This window comes from Callospermophilus lateralis, chromosome 7 (genome assembly GCF_048772815.1).
Source record: "Callospermophilus lateralis isolate mCalLat2 chromosome 7, mCalLat2.hap1, whole genome shotgun sequence".
NCBI classification, from domain to species: domain Eukaryota; kingdom Metazoa; phylum Chordata; class Mammalia; order Rodentia; family Sciuridae; genus Callospermophilus; species Callospermophilus lateralis.
The window spans coordinates 141,121,130-141,140,918 of NC_135311.1; positions in this window are offsets into that span (position 1 = coordinate 141,121,130).

Below are 19,789 nucleotides of genomic sequence, written 5' to 3' on the forward strand. Positions count from 1 at the left end.
AGGGCAAAGCCAGGCTGGGCAGAGGCCCTGGGGAAGGCCTGAGGAAGAGGGGAGCCGTCAGGGGCATGTCCACCTGCCGAGGGCAGTGACGCCTTCCCTCAGCCTCTCCTCTCCAGATGCAGGTGGCAAGTGGGAGGCCAGAGAGCGCTGGCGGGCACAGACCATGGCAAAGCTCCCGACGCCACCGTCTGCACACAGTCAGGTGGGACGCACCCAGCATGGAGCTGAACCTTCCCATAGCCACGCCTCCTGTCCCCAGGCAGTGTGTTAGCCAGAGTGGCACACGTGGCCGTCCAGTCCGTGAAGTGGCCTGCAGAGAGAGAACTCATCTGCGAGAAGACCACACACTCACCACCAGCCAAGCCGCGGTGTGTGGGATACGGCTCAGGACGTGGTGGCCACCGTTAAACCAGGGCTATTTCTTATTATCTTTAACTCTTCCAGAATTGTGGAGCGTTCGGGTGGGAAGGGAAGAAGTGTCCTCCCAGAGGCTAAACCTGTCAGCCAAAGACAGTGCTCTCACTGGACAGCCTTTTAAGACTTTGGACAATAGTGATATTTTTTTTCTCATTTTAAATAAATATTCTCCAGGATCTAATTCTACGTTCACATCTGAACTTGAGGAGGGCCCTGCTCTTGGGTGCCTTGGGCTCCGCTGCGGGGAGGACGCTGAAGTCTCCCACCCTCTAGTCGAGGCCCAGCGTTGCTCGGGCCTCTGGTCTCCCCCTGCAAGGCTGGGCCACCCCTCAGCTGCCCGTCTGCGCCCTCCTCTGGGCTGAAGTTCTGGGCAGGTGGGCCTTCCTGACAGGCTGGGACACAGTGCCCAGGGACCGGTTCCATTCCATTTGGCCAACGAGTCCTCCAGGCCCCAGAAGAGCAGCGTGGCCTCTCCCCACTCTCGGGCTCAGGCCTGACTCCCTTGCACGTCAGCGCCCCAGCTCAGTGTGCACCCTCCCTTCTTCTGATGGCAGCGTCTTGGAGACCATTAGAGACCCACAGGGGTGGGCTGGTCACACCCTCACCCTGCCCTTGGCCCTTTGGCCTTGGCCCTACTGCCCGGCCCGGGAGGGTTCATGGGCACGGCTGGGAAAGGCTGAGCTCCCCAGGATCCTTCCCTCGCTCCTGTTCCGAAGCCTGACTCTCTCTAGCCGGCAGGGCCTGGCGTTCTGAGCCCTCGGACCCTCTGGGGGTGGGCACTGCAGAGAACACTTCCCTGGGCCGAGCTACCCTCTGCCCTCCGTGGCCAGCAAGCAGCGCGCTCTCGTCTGGAGCCCCTGGCCCGACTCTGCGAGCATCAGCAAGCTGCCGACCCATCTCTGCCTCTTCCTGAACATGGCCGAGGCCGGGTGCAGCTCCCGCTGCCGGACCCGGCTCCCAGCTGCGACCCAAGTCCTCGCTGCTCCTTCTCGAAGGCGCCGCCGGTCCTCATCCCTCTGGTCTCAGCGTGGCAGTTCCCATTTCTGTGACCCACTTTTCACCAGCGAGAGCAGAGTCTGCAGCACTGTCACCAGGGGGCCCAGGTGCACTGTGACAGAGCGTCCTCTCTCCTGTCCTAGTTCAGAAGCCAGCAACCCCTGGCCAGCAGGCCGTGCATGCCCAACTCACGGCCCACCCTGCGGTCCCAGGGGTGCACCCGCTGTGGAAGGACAGCTGAGCCACGGAGGGCAGACCCCAGCCAGCCCCGTGCACGGCTCTTCACCCACTGCTGTGGATGAACTGAGGTCACAAGACCCCAACACGCACAAGGACAGATAGAAATGTAGGCACCATCTGGGCAGGCGTGGCCATTGCCTGCCCAGGTAAAGTCCCCTCCTGAGGAAGACCTCAGCCATCTCCCTGGTGACGCCCGCGAGTTCTGTCACCTCCTCTCAGGTGGCGTGCAGCACAGTGCAGTGCTATCGTGAAGACGGGTGAGACACGCACAGACTCGGGTGGCGCCTGCCCGCTGCCCCTCACCTGCACCCACAAACCACCGCGTCCCTGTCTCCGTCACCTCTTTCTAGTATCACGGGTTTGGAGAGAGGCTGACGAAGGCACCTAGAGCCAGAACCAGAAGCAATCGGGCGCTCCCCCTGCGAACCCCGAGTGTGAGCTTGGGCGCGGTGCGCTGTCTGGGAAGGCGCGTGTCTCCCTGGGGGTGGAGGTTTGTGCAAGGTGTGCGTCTGTTTAGGGGAGACCGTGGCTCCCACTACAGTGAGGGAGCAAAATGACTGAGAAACCACAAGACGTGGCCCACTGTCCGGTGCTCACCCCAGAGTGGGCGTGCATGTCCTGCTGGCTGGAAGGGGAGGGGACGGTCCAGTTCCAGAAGGGCCCTCCAGTGGAGACACACAGACCCTCTCCAGCATCTGGAACTAGAACGAGAGGCCACCTGTCAACGTCACAAACCCCCAGGTAAACACCCCCAGCCTTCCACAGCCCGCTCCCTGGTGACGGGCGGCTGCCCCAGGATCCTGCCGTCAGGTAGTTAGTAGTTAAAGTTGGACTAGGACGTCACTCATGGCAGGCCCCACCATATGCCCTGCCCAGGGGGACCTGCACACGCTCCTGCACACGCCCCTGCTCGTATGTCAGTGACACCTGGACCACAGGGACCCTCTTCCATGTCCACACCTTGCACACCCACATGCTCACCTTGCACGCCCACATGCTCACCTTGCACGCCCACATGCTCACCTTGCACACCCACACACTCACCCACCACATGGCGTGGCCAGCTCCCCCTGACTCTGTGCACAGTGTAGAACCTCCTGGACACCCTCACGGTCTCAGGTGCTGCGGTGACAGGACTGAGGTGATGGCTGGCGCTGGGGCCTGCTCCAGTGTCTTGTTCTTTTCCTGGCTTTTGTGCTACGTCAGGTGGCTGCAGCCCTCGTGGGCCAGGTGCCCACGGTCAAGGCCTGTGCTGGTCCCAGGACTGCGGACACCTGTGCCAGGCCCTCCACCTGGACAGCCCTGGGGTCTCTTAAAATGACTCCTGAGGGTCAGACTGTCCTGCTCTGAGCTGAGGGGGGGGCCTGGGTCACAGTGCACTCGGTGCCATTGAGACAGGAAGTGGGTGCAGAGGAAGAAAGGTAGTCTCCGAAGAGAAGCGCCCATGAGCCCTGGGAAAGCAGAAAGCCCCATGAACCTTTGAAATGTAAAACAAGGGCTCCAGACAACCCAGCCTTGTCCACAGCCCACGGCTCGTCCTCGCCGCAGCCCGCTGCCCGTCCTCGCCAGCAAAAGGTAGCCTGATGTGGGCCGTCCGCAAGCCCAGGGGAACCTGGCCAACGTGTGTAACTGTGCCGGACTCCCCTGCACCCTAGCTACTGCCTGCTCCCCCAGACCGAGGGCCTGCCTCTCCCTCTGAGGTGGCCGGTGTCCTTCCTGAGTGGACATCCTTCCCTTCACTTTGCCCACGAGCCTCCAGATCATGTATCTGCTGGAATCCTCCATCATACATGCCAAGGACTGCCATCCTGAGCCGAGGCCCCTATGTGCTAATAGAGAAGACCACCTGCAGCCCATGAGCACAGGGTGCAGGGCATGTCCAGTTCACATCCGAAAAACCAGGCCCCCTCGCCAGAGGCCCACGGAAGGCGGGCCCCCGAGGCTGGACCCAGAGGCGTCTTGATCCTCTTGGCACCTTGATCCCTGGCGATGGATCTCCCATCCTCTGTCCCTGGGCTTCTGCGGGGCCCGGATTTTCCTACCTGTGATGACCAGGCATGGGGTCCAACACCTCAAGCTGACACCTCCGGTGGACACTCAGAAACTGCTGTCCTTCTATACCCTGGCCCAGGGCAAGTCCCCACCCTGAGAGCTCCAGGCCTGCTCTTTGCCTGGTCCCTGATGTTATCTGACCACCATCAGTGCGGCTGCGTCCTCTCTGCCCTCGGCCTTTGCTCTCAGTTCAGCCTCCTGAGCCCCCGCGGCCACCTTCGGCTGGCCTTTCTGTAACTAAATCAGGTAACACGGGACCTGTGCCCGGAGTGGAGATGTTAGCAGTCCAGGTTGGAATAGGACGTCCAGTGCCTGGCCTATGACACAGGGTGACCCAGAGTGCTCCGTGAATAGCAGCCACGGAAGGTGGGTGGCCTGTGACGGTCGCTGTTCAGTAAACCTGGTGCTGTGGAGACTCACCGCTCGGCCTGTTGCCAGCCCAGCTCGCTCGGGGCCAGGAGGTCACCCTCGCTGAGCAGGGAGTCTGGGGCCTCCCTCAAGTTCAGAGTCAGGAGCGCCCCAACCTGGCCAGTCCATCCTCTCCACCCCGGGCTCCTCTAGGAAGGCCTCGCTGTCCATGGGACGCACTCCTCCCTCCTGGGGTCACCATCAGGAGACAATCTGCAGCCCGGGGGGAAATGAATCCAAGGATGAAGGACGGGAGCCTGGGGACCTGGGGACCCTGGGGTGTAGTCCTCTCTGGGCCTCCTTCTCATGTCCATAGAGTGGGAGGGGAGGGAAGGAGAGCCCTGACCGCCCGCCTTGACATTGCCCCTCAGGAGGCGGCTCTGGCCCCACCCCTGGCCAGGGTCTTTCCCCCCTCTGGTAGGGGTCTGCACTGGCCGTCTGCACTGGCTTCACCTGGGACCGTCCTACAGGAAACAAGGGGGTAAACTGGGAGAGTGTGGGGCCACCAGGGGTCACAGAGAGGGGCCCAGTTCTGGAAGACGCCCCTGGGTCCTCTGTCCACCTTCCCGTTTGGCCACCCTTCTCAGTGTTCCTCCCACGGCTCATTCCTGGGTGAAGACCCTGTCCAAGCTCGGACTAGGGGTTCATTTCTCTTCACTCCCTCTGGGGATGGCCGGCGTCGTGCGAGTGGTCCTCCTGGCCCTGGGCACAGGCGACCTGCATGGCCTCTGTGACCACACCTGTCCTGCTGATCTTTTGGAAACTTTCAGGTTGTGGAATGTATCGTGCCACAAAGAAGGGGCATGACGCACAACTGCTTATACTGACGGACAGCTCCAGCACAGAGCCGGCGACCATCGCCCACGTGGAGATGAGCGCGTCGCCCACCCTGCAGAAGGACCTGGGAGCACTGGCCACTCCTGGTCTTTGTGGTGACTGTGTCCTTGTTTTGGATGCTCTTGCTGTAGAAGTCCCACTTCAACGGGCGTCCCCAGCCACCACACGCTAGCTGTGCCTGCCGGGGGCATAACACACACAGAATCGTGCCTGAGTCTGATCCCGTGTCTGGCTTCCTCTGTGCAGCGTCCCCTCTGTGGCCCGTCAGCTGGTTCTGTGGGGTCCTCTTCCCATGGTGCCTCCTAGTGCTCCAGAGGCTGCAGGTGCCCTGCAGGCTTCAGAGCCCTGTCACTCATTATTTTTTGCAGGGGAGTTTGGGGGATTAAACTCAGGGGCACTCAGTCACTGAACCACATCCCCAGCCCTATGTTGTATTTTACTGAGAGACAGGGTCTCACTGAGTTGCTCAGTGCCTCACCCTTGCTGAGGCTGTTTTTGAACTCACTATCCTCCTGCCTCAGCCTCCCGAGCTGCTGGGATTATGGGCGTGTGCCACCACACCCGGCCTTGTCATTCATTTTTGATGCTTGTCCCTGGAACACTCTATGCACTTTGAAAAATCAACTTTGTTAAGGTATAATTTAGAAAGAATAAAAATCATCCATTTTTAAGTACAGACTTTGATGCGTTTTGACAAAGGCGTAGACACGTGTCGCCGTCACCACAGAATGTAGAATGCTGCCGTCACCTGGGAGCCCCCCACCTGCTGCCGCACCGCCCACCCTGCTGGGGTTGGCAGGTCTGATAGGCTCTGTCCTTAGGGGCCAGCTGAGCCCGCAAACCCCGGGGGTGAAGGGCTGGGCTCTGTGTGTCTAGCTCCCCAGGAGACACCCAGGGTGTGTTCCAGGGGGATCCACTGGGAGCAGCAATGTGGGAATGGGCCAGACTCGCCCCTCGCGGGCCTCCTGCCCCATGGCCACCCAGTGCCAGCGCCAGCCCGGTGCTTCCTGAGCTCAGCCCGGAGCACCTTCCACGGCAGGAAGCCTCGACCTCTGTGAGTCGGTGGGAAGGTTTTGTTTGGTTTTTTTTTTAATTGAGTCATCTCCTAATTTTAAATGTTTAAAAAACGGAGTTGGTCATAGTGTGATTTCACAAATCACAGGGTTTATTGCCATATAAAACTGTGTTGATCTTCTTGTTTTAAAAAGCGGGATCTTCCATGTCAGCTGCAGGCCCACGGAGAATGTCTTTGGTTCTCATGACCCAGGGACTCTGGGCTCACCTGAGGCTGTGACGACCTCCACAGAGGTCAACTCGGTCTGTGGAGCATTGGCTCCAGGACCCCTGGGCCCAGGGCTGCAGATGCTCTAGCCCCTTGTGTGGGATGTCGCGGGGATGACTTCATGCTGTTCACGGCCACCTCTGGATCGCTGATCAATGCTCATGGGTGGTCACAGAACCACGTTGCTTAAGGGACACAACAGGAAAAGCACCCTACGTGGTCACCATGGACACTGCCACATTGATTTGGGGAACCTGTGGGTGTGGAGGGCCTGCCGCAGTTTATCCCAAGGCTCATACACATGGAGTCTGGGATCCCTTAAAAGTTAATTTTTTTTTTTTTTTGTACCAGGGATGATTGAACCCAGCAGTGCTTAACCTCTGAGCCACATCCCCAGCCATTTTTTATATTTTATTTTGAGACAGGGTCTCGCTGAGTTGCTGAGGGCCTCACTAAGTTTCTGAAGCTGGCTTTGAATTTCTGATCCTCCTGCCTCAGCCTCCCGAGCCCCTGGGTTAATTTTGATCTGCGGTCTCAGAGAAGAACAGGGGCTGGTATTTGTATGTGATGCTCCTTGGTTCCAGCACCATTTTTTTTTATTTTTAAAAATGTCTTTATTCCTGTATTTATTGGAACTGAGGACTGAACCCAGGGTACTCACTGAATTTCTGAGGCTGGCCTTGAACTTATGGTCCTCCTGCCTCAGCCTCTGGAGCCACTGGGACCAAGGCGTGCATCAGCACACCTGGCCACCATTGCTATTTTTCAAAAGATCACCTTTCCCGTTAAGTTGCTCTGGCATTATTAATGAAAATCTGTTACCGTGTGCAGGTGAGAGCTCATCTCCTCACCTCTGCTGTGTTCCACCGACTTGGACACGTCCCTGTAACTGGGCCACGCTGTCCTGCCTTCCATGGTTTCATGTAAAGTCTTGAAACCCAGAAGTGGTGAGTCTCCCACATTCTGCCCTTTCCCCGAATCCTTTTGTCTGGGACATTTTGCTTTGTCTTGTTTTGCGTTCCTGCACATTTTAACACCACGTTGTCTTCCAAAGGAAAAGCCTCAGGGATTGTTATTAGGATCCCACTGAATCTAGAGACCCATTTGGAAAGAATTAATATCCTAAGACTGAGACTCTCAGCTTTCCAGTGAAGATGTTTCTCTTCATTTACAGAGGTCTCTGGTTTCCTTTAGCAAGGTTTGGTACTTGTTCAGTGCCTGGTTCTCCTGTGTAGGCACATGGCCCAAACACGCGTGCGCGCGCACACACACACACACACACACACACACACAAACACACACACGATGCATACACAACTGTGCTGAGCAAACCCATTTCCTTAGGTGCCACTGTTGAGATGCTGTCGTACACGATATTCTTCAAGTTTCGTTTTCTATTTGTTTTGTCGCTGGTACGTGGAGATGAACTGATGCTGATCTTGGCTTTGTTGACCTGCCCTGGTCTGGAGGGTTTCTCTGGTCCTGCTGCACACTCGGCAGGTCCCCTGTCCACGCAGCCCGCCTTGCCGCCTCCTGTCTGTGCCACGTCCTTCCTGTGACCCTTGCCTGTTCCCCTCGAGGACCTCGTAGTCTGTGGGAAGGAGGAATAAGGATGACCTGGATCCCATCCCTGCTCTGCTCCTGAACAGGTTTCCCTGGTTAAGAATGACTTCAGGGGCTGGGGCAGGGCTCAGTGGGTGGAGGGCCTCCCTCACATGCTCAAGGCCCTGGGTTCAATCCTCAGCGCCACCAAGAAAAGAATAAAAAGAGTGATTTCAGCAATAGGCTTCTTGCTTTGCTCCGAAGACTCCCAGTTGAGGCTAGGGCCTCCTGTTTCTACTTTGCCAGGAGTTTTTAACATCATGGGGGTGAATTTTGTCAAATGCTCTTTCTGAATACCTGAGTAGGACAGTGTGGATCTCCCCTGCCAAAGTGATGGAGTGTATTAAGAGGTTGCTTGAATGTTAAACCTGCTTCCCTCCTGGATAAGACCTCTTTGGTGTGATCATCTTCCTGCAAACCTGTTTTAAAGACTTGTATTAATGAGAATATTGGTCTATGGAGCATTTTCTTTCAAAAACCCTGTTTCCTGTGTTCCCCGTCTTTCGGTTATTGTAAAAAAAAAAAAATATCTGAGATCATCAACTTAAGAGAAGGTTCATTCAGCTCACAGTTTGGGAGGTTTCCGTGCATTTTCCTGTTGCTTTGGGCCTGTGGCTGGGCAGCTTGTCTGAGGTGGGGACTTGTGGGAGAGGAAGCTGTCGCCTCATGGCAGCCAGGATGTGGGAGGGAGGAAGAGACCAGCGTCCCCTTCAGGGGCACGGCCCTGTGACCTCGCTGCCTCCCACTAGGCGCCCCCCTGGATGTCCCACCACCTCCGTTAGCACCAGGCTGAGGACCAGCCGAGCCGCACCTGCTTATCCCCCCGCTGGTGAGAAGGCTGCCCGGGGCTGGCGCTGGGTCTTCAGAGCGAGTGCTGCCACCAGCATGGTCACCGGGTCTGGAGGGTGTGCTCCCAGGTTTCCCCTGCGGATCCCGGTGCTTTGACGGGCGCAGCGTCCTCCAAGGTCTTTATTTCTTCCTGGGTTCTTCTTGCAACAAATCGGCTCCTTTCTTGTGGATTACTGACCTCACTGGCCTGAGGCCACGTCACACTGTTTTACCTCGGGGTGTGTCTTGGACTCTGACCCGGTGCCCCACGTGGTGGAGCAGGTGGCAGGAGCTGAGGTGAGGGGCCTGCGGTGGGTGGTGGGCTCCTCTGCAGTGCTTGCTGTGGATTTCCCGCGCCTGCTGCTCAGGCCCGCCCTCCCGGAGCGGGGTGTTTTCCCTTCCTGGGGTCATCCCTCCATGGGCAGGGCAGTCTGGTCAGCTGGCTTCCCCTGTTGGCAGAGCCCTAGGAGACGGAGTGCTCTGGACCTGTCCTCCTCCCTCGCCAGAGCACAAAGGGACTTTTCTCCAGTGTCCACTGTGAGAACTGGGTGGAGCTCCAGCAGGGGAAGCCCACAGGACCGTCCCCGTGCCCCTTGGTGGGAGCGTGGCTTCCATCTCCCAGACTGGTCCACGCTGAGCCCCCGGCAGTTCCCGGGAGTTCCGGTTCTCCTGCCCGGTCCTGGCTCCTGGGCGGCCTCTGTCCGGCTGCTCTGAGTCCTGCGGGAGCAGCTGGCCGTGACCTCGCCTCTCCTGGGCCTCAGCAGAGCTGCATCTTCAGTCCTCGGCCTCCCACTGTCCTCAGGATGCAGCAGGACTCCCAGGCTCGCCGCATGCTGGCCTGGGAGTCCCTGTCCTCTTTTCTGAATTCTGTTCCCTCTCTCCCTGTCCTACTTTGGGATAATTTAGTATTTTTTAGTATTCCACTTTATTTCCATCTTGGCCATCCCTCTTGAGTTCTTCGTTATTTATTTAGGGCCTGCCATATGCATTTCAGCCCGGCCTGCTCTGACTTCGACTAATAGGATCCCGTCTGGTGGAGAATTTAGCAACTTCACAAAACCAGCTTTGCATCTCCCCTCCGTCCTTTGCCGTAGGTTTTACTTCTATATTTACTGAAACTCCCCAGAAAATGACTTTTTTCTTCTTCTAAACGATGCATTATCATCTTTTAAAACGTGACGGCAAAAATACCCTCCTATTTGCTGCACGTCACCGTCTCTGGTGTTCGTCTCCGATGTCCTTTGGCATCGCTTTCTTTCAGCCAGAAAAGTTTGAACATTTCTTTGTGGCTTATCGGCCAAACTCTCTCAGCTTCTGTTGTCTTTCAAAATATCTCCTACCCCTTTGGGTTATTTTTTTAAGTCTTTTTTGAGTAGAGAATTTCAGAGGTGGCGTCCATGGTCCTGCGTCTCGCATGGCTCTGTGACAGGCCTGTGCCGGGCCTTCTCCTTACCCTGGGTGCAGGGGCCTCTCCTCCCTCTGAATGGGTCTGGGTCTTTCTCTTCTTCACTGTTTTCTCGACAGTTAGGAGGCTGGATGGTGACAAGCCTCTGTGTGGCCTTCTGTGTGTTAATCCTGGAGGATTGGTTAAGCTTCTTGGATTCATGTGCGACCCTTTAATCAAATTGGGAAACTTCCCCCTTCATCTGTTCGAATCTATTTCAACACCTGTCCACCGCGTTGGGGGTATCCAGTCACAGATACGTCACATGGCCCATTTTCCCCACAGATGACCAAGGGAGTATTTTTTTTTTTAGTCTTTTTTTCTGTGTTTCAGTTGGATAATTCGTATCTATCTTCAAATTTCCTGCCATTCTGGGGCACTCCATTAAGCTGATCCAGGGGATGTGTATTTCAGACTCTCCTACTTCTCAGGTCTAGAAGTGCCATTTAGCGCTTTTCAATGTATTCTATGTCTGTCATTATTTTCAATTCCCCTGTGAGTCCTGCACTGCAATCATTGTTCCTCTTTCCAAGAACCTTATTTGTTAGTAATTTGTAATTTCTGGTGTGCTTCTAGTAAATGAGTTTTCTCCATGAAGTTGACCACATCCTCCTTCTCCTTGTGTCTAGTGATTTTTTATTCAATGCTGAACATCCTGCATATTGCACGGTTGACGTCCTGAATATTGCACGGTTGAGTCTCTGTGTTTTGTTGTCCATTACAGACACTGAGCTTCCTTCTGGGTGCAGCTAATTACTCACGGATAAGGTTGCTCATTGGAGACCTGTTTTTCATATTTCTTGGGATAAGTCTAGAGTGGACTATAATCTATGAGAATTTAGCTCTATTTGCAAGGTGTAGCTCTGTGGCATTGAAGTGAACCATGTGTCCACTCCGTATGATCAGAGCTAGGATTCCAGGGGCCCCTCTTGGATTCCAGGAACGGCTCAGTCCCTGGCTCCCTGGAAGTTCTCTAACAACTGTCCTGGAGTTTTGCTCCCTGAGCTTGTGCTCAGCATTTGGCTGCAGCGTTCAGAGAACCTTTAAGCAGATTTCTAGAACCTCTTGACAACACAGCCCTCTGCACCCCAGTCCTTGGCCCAGGACTTCCAGCGTCAGTCCCAACTCCACTTTCTCTCCCTCTGCTCGGGCTCCCTCTCCCCACAGTCTGGAGAGCCTCTCCGGGGAGCCAGAAATCATCTCCCGTCTCCTTCTCTCTGAGACACCGTGTTCCAGGTGGCCTGCTCTCTGGTGCTCCGTGTTTCACCCAGGCTCTGGGTGACTGTGATGGCCCAGAAGCCGGGTGCCTTTTGCTCTGTCATGGAGGAAGCAGAGATCTGTCTGCCCGATGGCTCTCGAGTCGGGGAGCACAGCCAGCCTTTCACTCACTGTCTGGCCTCTCGTCTGCAATTACCTGGAGGACATTTCCTGCCCTGTTATTATCTCTGAGTCACCGTGTTCCCAGGCTCAGTCCTATCTTCCCTGCCATCAGCTCTTCCTTCCAGTCCCCCTGCGTCTGACAAGCTCAGAATCCTGGTCATCTTTAAACATGAACTTAATTGCCCGTCTCCTATTTTTAATCAATTCCAGTTTCAAGGCACACCAATTTTTCTCGAAGGTTTTTTAAAATCAGCTGCTGTCTCCCTATTTCTACTGGAACTTTGTGGGGACGAGTCCTCATCAACTCAATAACAGCTTTCAAAATGGGAGACCAAGGTGGAGGCTGGCGGATGGCCCAGGCGCAGAGGCAGGGGAATACCTCTCGTGACCAGGCTCCTCACGCTGCCATGTCTGCTCTGCACCCTGTGCCCTGGGCACTGAGAGGGCTGCACTCATCCGCTCACCGACCGCTCTCCCTCTGACTCTCCCCAGGGACCCTTCCTCTTCTGAGCTCTCTTCCCACCCCCTGCCACTTCCCCTTCCCACCCAGGGGGCTGGACGCCAGGGCCCACCAAGCTCTGACCAAGGTTCCTGCCCTCATGCATCCACGGGGCCACCAGCCTGTCACCAGCGCCTCAGCCTGGGTGATGACAAGAGTGGTGTGGCCTTGCATGTCTGTGGTCCTCTCAGTGGACGCCAAGCGGAATCAGAGGCTGCGGGAAGTCAGAGTCAGAGAAGACCCCCAGGAAGCTTGGACTGGTCTTCCCTGCCCTTTGCCGATCCCTGGTCAGAGGACAGCGGGGCTGCGTTGGGTCCCCTCAGTAATCGGGGCCCCACTCCTGGCCTCGGCAGCCTGTCCCGCCCGGAGCTGCCCTGTGACCAGAGACTGTGCCCAAATCTTCCTCTTCACAGCCCGGGCACCTGTGCAGACAGTGCTGCAGCGATCCCACCAGCAGCTCTGCAGGGCTGGAGTCCGTCTGCAGCAGAGGGTCTTCCTGTCCTGATAGAGGCTGTCACCACATGAGCAGGCATGTGTCCGGCTATCTGAGCACGGGACTTCTACAGCGTCCTGCGAGAGTGAGCTCGGGTTCCCATCACCCTCCTGGGCACCAGGAGGCTGAAAATCACAGGGCAACACGGGAACTGAGGGAGAGGCCCAAGGAGCCCCTGGTGGGCATGCTCCCAGCTCAAGGGTCCTGGCCACCAGCTGACTGCCAGCGCCCTGCTGAGGCCAGCCAAATCCTGGAGAGCTGGAGGTGCATGTAAGATGACCAGTGGCCTGTACGTCGCAGTTTACACCAAGGGGTAACGGGACCACCAACCTCCTCTCGCTCTGTCCCTTCAGGCCGAAGCTCGGGAAGCCGAGTGCTGGGCACGTGGGAGGGAGTTCCTCACCGGGTGCTGGCCCTGGTACCACCTGGTGCAGCAGTCACCGTGACGGTGCAGTCACAGAGGTAGCCACACACAGGGCGAGGCGAGAGGGACCCGAATGTCAGGACCCACGAGGAGCTGGAGGTGAGCGTGTTCTGGGAGGACGGAAGGAGAGCGTCGGGAGCACGTGCCCAGGGCAGGGCTGAGCAGGCTGAGCAGGCAGCTCAGGTGTGGGCCACAGAGCAAGTGGCGAGGGACCCAAGCCTTGGCCCCACCTTGAAGCATGGGACGTGTGGGGACAAGGGCCAGAGAGGGCGGGAAGGTGGGCAGAGGCCATCCCAGAGGGTGCCTCTGGGGGAGACGGTGGCTTCCCTGGTGGAAGACGCCTGGACCCTGGAGGCCCCGGTCTTGCGAGAGCCCAGCCCCTGTGGGTTATCTTCCCAGGTGTCGAAAGCAAGAGCAATGGGCCCCCTTATCTCAAGAGAGGACGGGGATTTATCAGATCTAACAGAAGGTCTACGGCCGCAGGAGATATGATCCCGACTCGGCCATTTGTATTTCCAGAAGTCCAGGTCGCGAGCTGTCCCTGGGCAGAAGCTCTCCAGCTCTGGGCCTAGCCAGCTCCCTGGCCGCGGTGGGATGCGTGAGCGGGTGTCCGGGAAGGGGCAGGGCGAGGCAGGCGGCCTCCCTGGGTGACCTCGGGGCCTCACACGGCCTCTGCACTTCCCTTGGTGTTCTGACACCGTCACCAGGCAGAGCACGCCTCAGCAGAGCAGGAAAGAGGACATCCTGTGGGTGGGCTTCCCCGAGTTTCCCGACTGCAGAGACAACAGGAGACCCCCAGGGTACAGAGTCGGGAGATGGCCACTGGCCTGACCACACTGGAGTGGCCCACGAGCCCCATGGCTCTGCGGAGGAGGAGTCTCCCCGAGGGGAGGTGGGGACGGTCCTGTGGGCACTCTGCTCCCTCTGTCACTGGTGGTCCACTGTCCCTGCAGCTACCCAGGAGGCGGCTCTTTCCTTGGGAAAGTGACTGAAAGATCCATCCCTGTGCGCAGATGACACACGGCCAGCGCTCCCCAGCTTGTCACCAGGACAGAAAGCAGAGGGTGGGGGCTCCACCACGCCCTCGGGCCAGAAGGGCCACTGAGTTCTGTGCAGAAACCCCTGGAAGTGGAGTTTGTGTTGGGCGTGGGGAGACGAGGAGGATGAGGAGGGACGCCAGTGGGCCAGGCGAGCTCACGCGGGGGAGCGCGTCCTCGTCCACCGGCTTGGCAGAGCCGATCTGCAGGCTGGAGCCCACCACCAGGCACCCAGCTCAGGCCTCCGCTGAGGGTCTGCTTGCTGCATGCCCACGGGGTGCACAGCGGAGGGGCAAGCGGGGAGGACTGCGTCCCCACAGAAGAAGACCTCTCTCCCAGGACCCTGTCCCCAGCTGCTTCAACCTGCAGAGGGAGGTGCCCTGGGACCCACAGAGCTCCTGAGGGCCACGCCTGCTGCCACACTGGACACGGAGTTCCGAGGTGACATTCGGGAGAAGGCCAAGCTTTAAACCGAGGAGTGAAGGGTGAGTTTGGGGTGTGGGAGGACTGGCCCCACCGTGGCACCTCGACCCTGGTGGCCTCCCTTGGCCTGGGCTGCCCCCACCAGGGGCTCTGGCTCCTCGGTCTCCAGACACCAGAATCTTCCTCACTCATGGTCCCTTCCTCTCCTCTGGCCACCTTCCTGTCAATGGGACAGGAGGACTGTGGGGTGCAGTCCAGGGCTGAGGGTGAGAGCTAAGCTGCCCTGGGAGCATCTGGGAGACTCACCCTCTTGGGCCTGGTGCCGGCTCCTGGGGTCTTGCCCCCAGCTCAGCCCTGAGACCTTCCAGCACAGACCTCAGCATCCTGGGGAGCTCCACAGACACTTGGTGCTTGGTCCCCTCCGAGGGCCCAGCCTGATGCAGGTCTGCCTCCGGGGTTGCTTCCCCTGGTGGCTCTTAGCCTGCTCTCTGGCCAGCTGCTCTGCCCATCCCTTCCACCGCAACCCAGCAAGATAGCACAGAACAAAACCGAAGCAAAACAAAACAAAAACGGAACAAAAAATCATTGTATCTGTTTTTTTATATTCTTGACATGTGCATTTGTGGTCTCTCTCTATCTCTTCCTCAGGGCCGAACAACTCAAACCTTGAGCCAACCATTTTCCCCAGTTTGCCTGAGAAAGTTCTAGGGACAGGCAGCTTGAAACAAAACCAAAACAAATCAAAACAAGAACACATTGTTTTTTGAAATGGTCACCCATTCTCTCGCCCTCCCTCAGGTGCGAGCAATTTCACTTACCCCCAAGCTTTAGGCGTCCCCCGCTCGGGCCACCAAATGCCGCAGTCTGGCTGGGCACAAAATAACTGAGCCGCCAGGAGGCACTTGTAGGTTCAAACAGGAACTACTTTATTGCCCGAACTCTCACCCGCACTCCAGGAGCACTTCCCAGGAACTCTCTCACCCTCCACCGGGCTCCAAGAGAACTCTGCAAGAACTCAAAAGTAGAGGCAGCAGGAGCCGCCCTATTGCTGGAGCCGCCCTATTGCCGGACAGCAAGGGTCTATATACAACTGAATACACAGCCTGTTTCAATCCAGCATCATCCAGTCATAGCAATTATACACAGCTTAACTTAATTATCATCATCTTAATGGCTCCCTGGAGTCACCTCTCAACCACTCCTTCTGTCAAAATGCTAGGCGCCATACCAACTCAGCTGTGGCTCTTAACAGCCCACTCTGCTTTGCTGATTCTGCCCTCTCAATGACATCTCTGGGCTCCAAAGCATAAGGGCTCCCAGCACCTGGTGGTGTAGTTCTGCCCCTGGGGGGTACAGAGAAGTCACCTGGGAGTCCAGCAGCTTGTGGCATGCTCCCCTCTTATGACATGGGGCAGTGGCAGTGAGGGGCAGCTCCTGGGAAGCCTGACACTACAGTGTGCTGGGGCTGACTGGGTGTTTGGACAGCTAGGTGCATGCACTTCTGACTTCCAATGGGTTTCCAAGGACACAGTCCCTTGGTAAGTGGAGCAGCACCTGTCCACAGCAAAGCCTGGCCTCGGTGCTCAAGAGGCAGCTCACCCCTGCCACAGAGGACCCAGCCTCCTCTGAGCCACATGGCCAGGGCTGGAGCTGGGTGTCCTCTCTGGAATCGCATCTCTGAGTGTCCTGGAGAGGCAGGCAGCCAGTGCAGCACCTCAGTCCCCTGGGGACAGCCTGCTCCTGCCTCGGGCCCCCCAGGCTGCTCCCCTGTAGCTTTCCTGATGCTGCATTGCTGAGCACCTGACTCAGGTTCCCTCCCTTCCCAACCGTGAGTCTTCTCTCCAGAACTTACCCTCTCCAAGGACTGTTGGTTGAAAAAGGCTCTCCTCCAGGAGGTCTGCCAGAGTCCCCTCAGCTACCACTGGCACAGAGCATGCAGCGTGGCCTGCAGCCAGGTGGCTCGGCACAGTGGGGAGGCACAGTTGCTGGAGTTGAGCCTTCTTGGTCCCAACAGGCTGTGTGACCTTGGGCATGTTACTCAGGCTCTCTGCCTCCGTTTCCTCGACTGTAAAGCAAAGAAGACTCGAGCAACTGCTTGCACTCCCTGGAGGGCTTCAGGACATTCCTTCTCCCCTGCAGAAGGTGGCCCCAGGGGACATTTTGCCTTCTTCATAAAGCCCAGAAGGGAGGAAGAAAGGTTCCTCCCCCTTCAGCTTGCAAAGGCAGACCCTGTATCACCAGGCAGGTGACACTCTGGCCACAAGGGCCATGGGAGAATGAGGAGAGGGGCTGCAGGAGGCTGGCACGGAGGACACCCAGCCCTGGGTTTGGATGCAAAAGGCCCATGGAGGAAACAGCCACGTGCCCGCACAGGCTCCTGGTCCTGGCTGAGAGGAGCCGGCAGCTGTTCTTGGCCCCTCCGTCGGCCCTATCTGCAAGACAGGAGCTGAGCTGCTATCCCAGAGAATCAGCTGTGCTGCCAATCAACGTGAATGTCCAGGAAAGTTATGATGATCACAGGACTGGGCTAGAGCAAAGCTCCCAGCCACCTTTCCAGAGAGTTCTGCGCTGAAGCCCTGCGGGCAGATGAGATGCGGCTGGTGGGTGAGCGTCCCTCAGCAAGCAGGGAATTAGCCTGCACTGTGTGAGGATGCTGTCACGTCGGGAGCAGCCCCGGGGTGGGGGCACTGGAGCACACCTGACTGAACCTGTCAGAAGAGCCCCCATAGACAGGACCCAGCACCGTCTCCTTCACAGAGCAAGCAGAGGATTCTGATTTGTAGACTGGAGCATCTGGCACCTGGGATTGGACAGGCAGGAAGGGGGTGGGTGAGAGGTGACGTCACCAAGGAGGGCCTGGGGGCACTGGGACCCCCACCAGGGAAGGGTAAGGCTGAGTTGGGCTGGTGCCTCTCCTATCACCCTGTGCTTCACCTTCACCTCTGTCCCTGGCCACAGGCTCCACCCCATGCCCGTCATGGGCCCTGGACATAGGAATTCACATTGACCACCCCACCAAGACCAAGGGTCCTCCTCCCCCACACACCCCTCCAGCCCGCCTTGAAGTGGAGTTTAAATATAGAGACAGCAGAACTCCTTGTAGCTTCCTGCCCATCCCCAGTACCAGATCCTTCCAAGTTGGTTTCCTGTGTCATTGATTCCAGAATGAGATGTTCATTTTCTCTTTGAAAATAACATTCAGAACCATTGGAACAAGACTCTTCAGCTCAGATAAATCACAGAGGGTGCAACGGGCGCGCAGGCTTCATTTCACTTAGAGGAGCCCTGCTCTCCTGGAAAGCACCCAGGGCTTCCCAATTGAAATACAGCTTCCTCCTTAATTTCATTCCGCAACCCCCTGCCCACTGTCAGTTTGATTTAAGTGGTAATTCAATCCCAAACTGAGCCACATCTTTCAATGGTTCTCATTATTTGTCTGCATAATGTTATCGGGCATAAGGACTTGGGCCAGGGGACACTCACGTCATGACCATCACTCAACCACAGTGCATGGTCTCTGAGCCCGGCGAGGGTCTGGGTGAGGGAATCAGATGGCTGCCTTGTTCTTGGAGTGGTGGGGATAGGATTTCTTTTCCAAGAGAAGAACAAAGCTCAGCCAGATGCCTACAAATAAAGTGTCCTTACTGTTTCTCCTCCATGATCCAAAGAAACCCAGCGTGAGGAGAGGTCCCCTGCTGAGCTGCCTTGGATACAAGAGAATTCTGAACCAGCGCAGTGCAGGCCTCGAACAGTGTCCTTGTCACCTGGTGCTCTCACCACGCCTGTGACAAGTCCCGAGGAGCCTGCAGCTTCTAATGGGACCAGAGATCCCAAGTGGTTTGCTGTCACAGGAAGGTAGAGCCTGTGCCATGGTCCATCCCATGTCATCTAAACCCTCTTGCCTTGAGTTTCATGGGAGCTTGCGTTGGTGAGGAAGGGTCCTGGTCAGTGTGTGCTGGGACTATCAGAAGACTTCTGTTCTTGGGTTCCAAGGACAGGGTGGGAACCCAGTCTCCCTTTCAGCACCACGGACAGCTCCAGGCCTGCAGCCTTTGGGGCTGTCTTTGGGCAGGAGAGCAAGCGGCCAGGAAGATGCTAGAGTGGCACACTGCAGCCTGCCTCCCCTCGCCCCTGCCTGCAGCCCCTGCCCCTTCTGCCTCACTCCCAGAAACATGGAGAGTCCAGAGAACCATGGCTCAGAGGCCAGAGATGCTGCTGCATGATTCCAGCCAAGTGCAAGTTTGAAGAGGCAGGAAACTCAGAGAGCTTTGGAGAGCAAGGAGCCTCAGGACCTGGTCAGGACAGAGGGCATGTGCAGGACTAGGTTGGGCCCTCAGGAAGCAGAGGAGCCTGGGTGGAGAAGCCCAGCAGACCCTTGGCAGGTTGCCCCGCGCCTCGCCTGCCGTGGGGCCTCCTTCCCCAAGTGTGGCAGCAGGGACTAGAGACAGCAGAACAGAGAGCCCTGCGCCTCTCCACGCTGCGGGAGCGGTGTGCAGGGGCCAGACAGGAAGTTCAGGAATTCAGGGAGGAAGGGCAACAGGAACGAGAAACCACAGTTGCAAATAAAGAGAACAAATAAGAGGCGAATCTGGCCTCGCAGCTGCTGCCTGTGGGAGCCTGTGCTCGGCACCCCTCCCCCAGGCGGGGGCTCATCCCAGCTCTCAACCTCAGCTGCGTCACCTGTATGTGACAATCAGAAGCCTCACAGGGTGCTATGCTGGGGACGGTTTCTGTAAAGGAAGCTGCTTCCCCTTCCGAGGCCCAGCTGGGTCTCCAACTAGAAACCCAGCTGCCTTGGGACGAAGGTGAGGCTGTCACTGCCCCCAGCTCTTCCTGGGATGGCCTCCAGCTTCAGGGGGTGGATAAAACTTGAAAGTCTTTTCTGACCCACCCCCCACCAGTGTCCTCACTTTTTCTTAGAATATAGAGGGAACAAAGAAAACTCAGCTCATTCCAGGACCATGTGACCTCTCACCCTGGCCCCAGCGTTAAGGACTGGCTCCCCCGACCCCTTTCTATGTAGAAGTCCTGAGCCCCAGTGCTCCGGAGCATGAGCACCTTTGGAAGCTGGGTCTCTGCAGACACAAGTTGAGATGAGGTCATACTGGACCAGGTATGGGTGGCCCCTAATCCAATAGGACAGTGTCCTTACAAAGAGGGGAAATTCAGACACAGAGGCACCCAGGGAGAATGCCGTGTGCAGATTGGGGTGATGTGACCACGAGCCAAGGAACTTCCAGAAGGTGGGAGAGAGGCCAGGAACAGGCCCGAGCCATCAGAGGGAGCACGGTCCCGCGCTCCCTGACCCGACTTCCAGACTCCTGCACTGTGAGCCTTACGTTAGTATGGCTTTAAGCCACCTTATTTCTGACTCTTCGTTTCATCATCCCTAGCAAACGAATAAACTCAGGCTAAAAAGATAAAGCG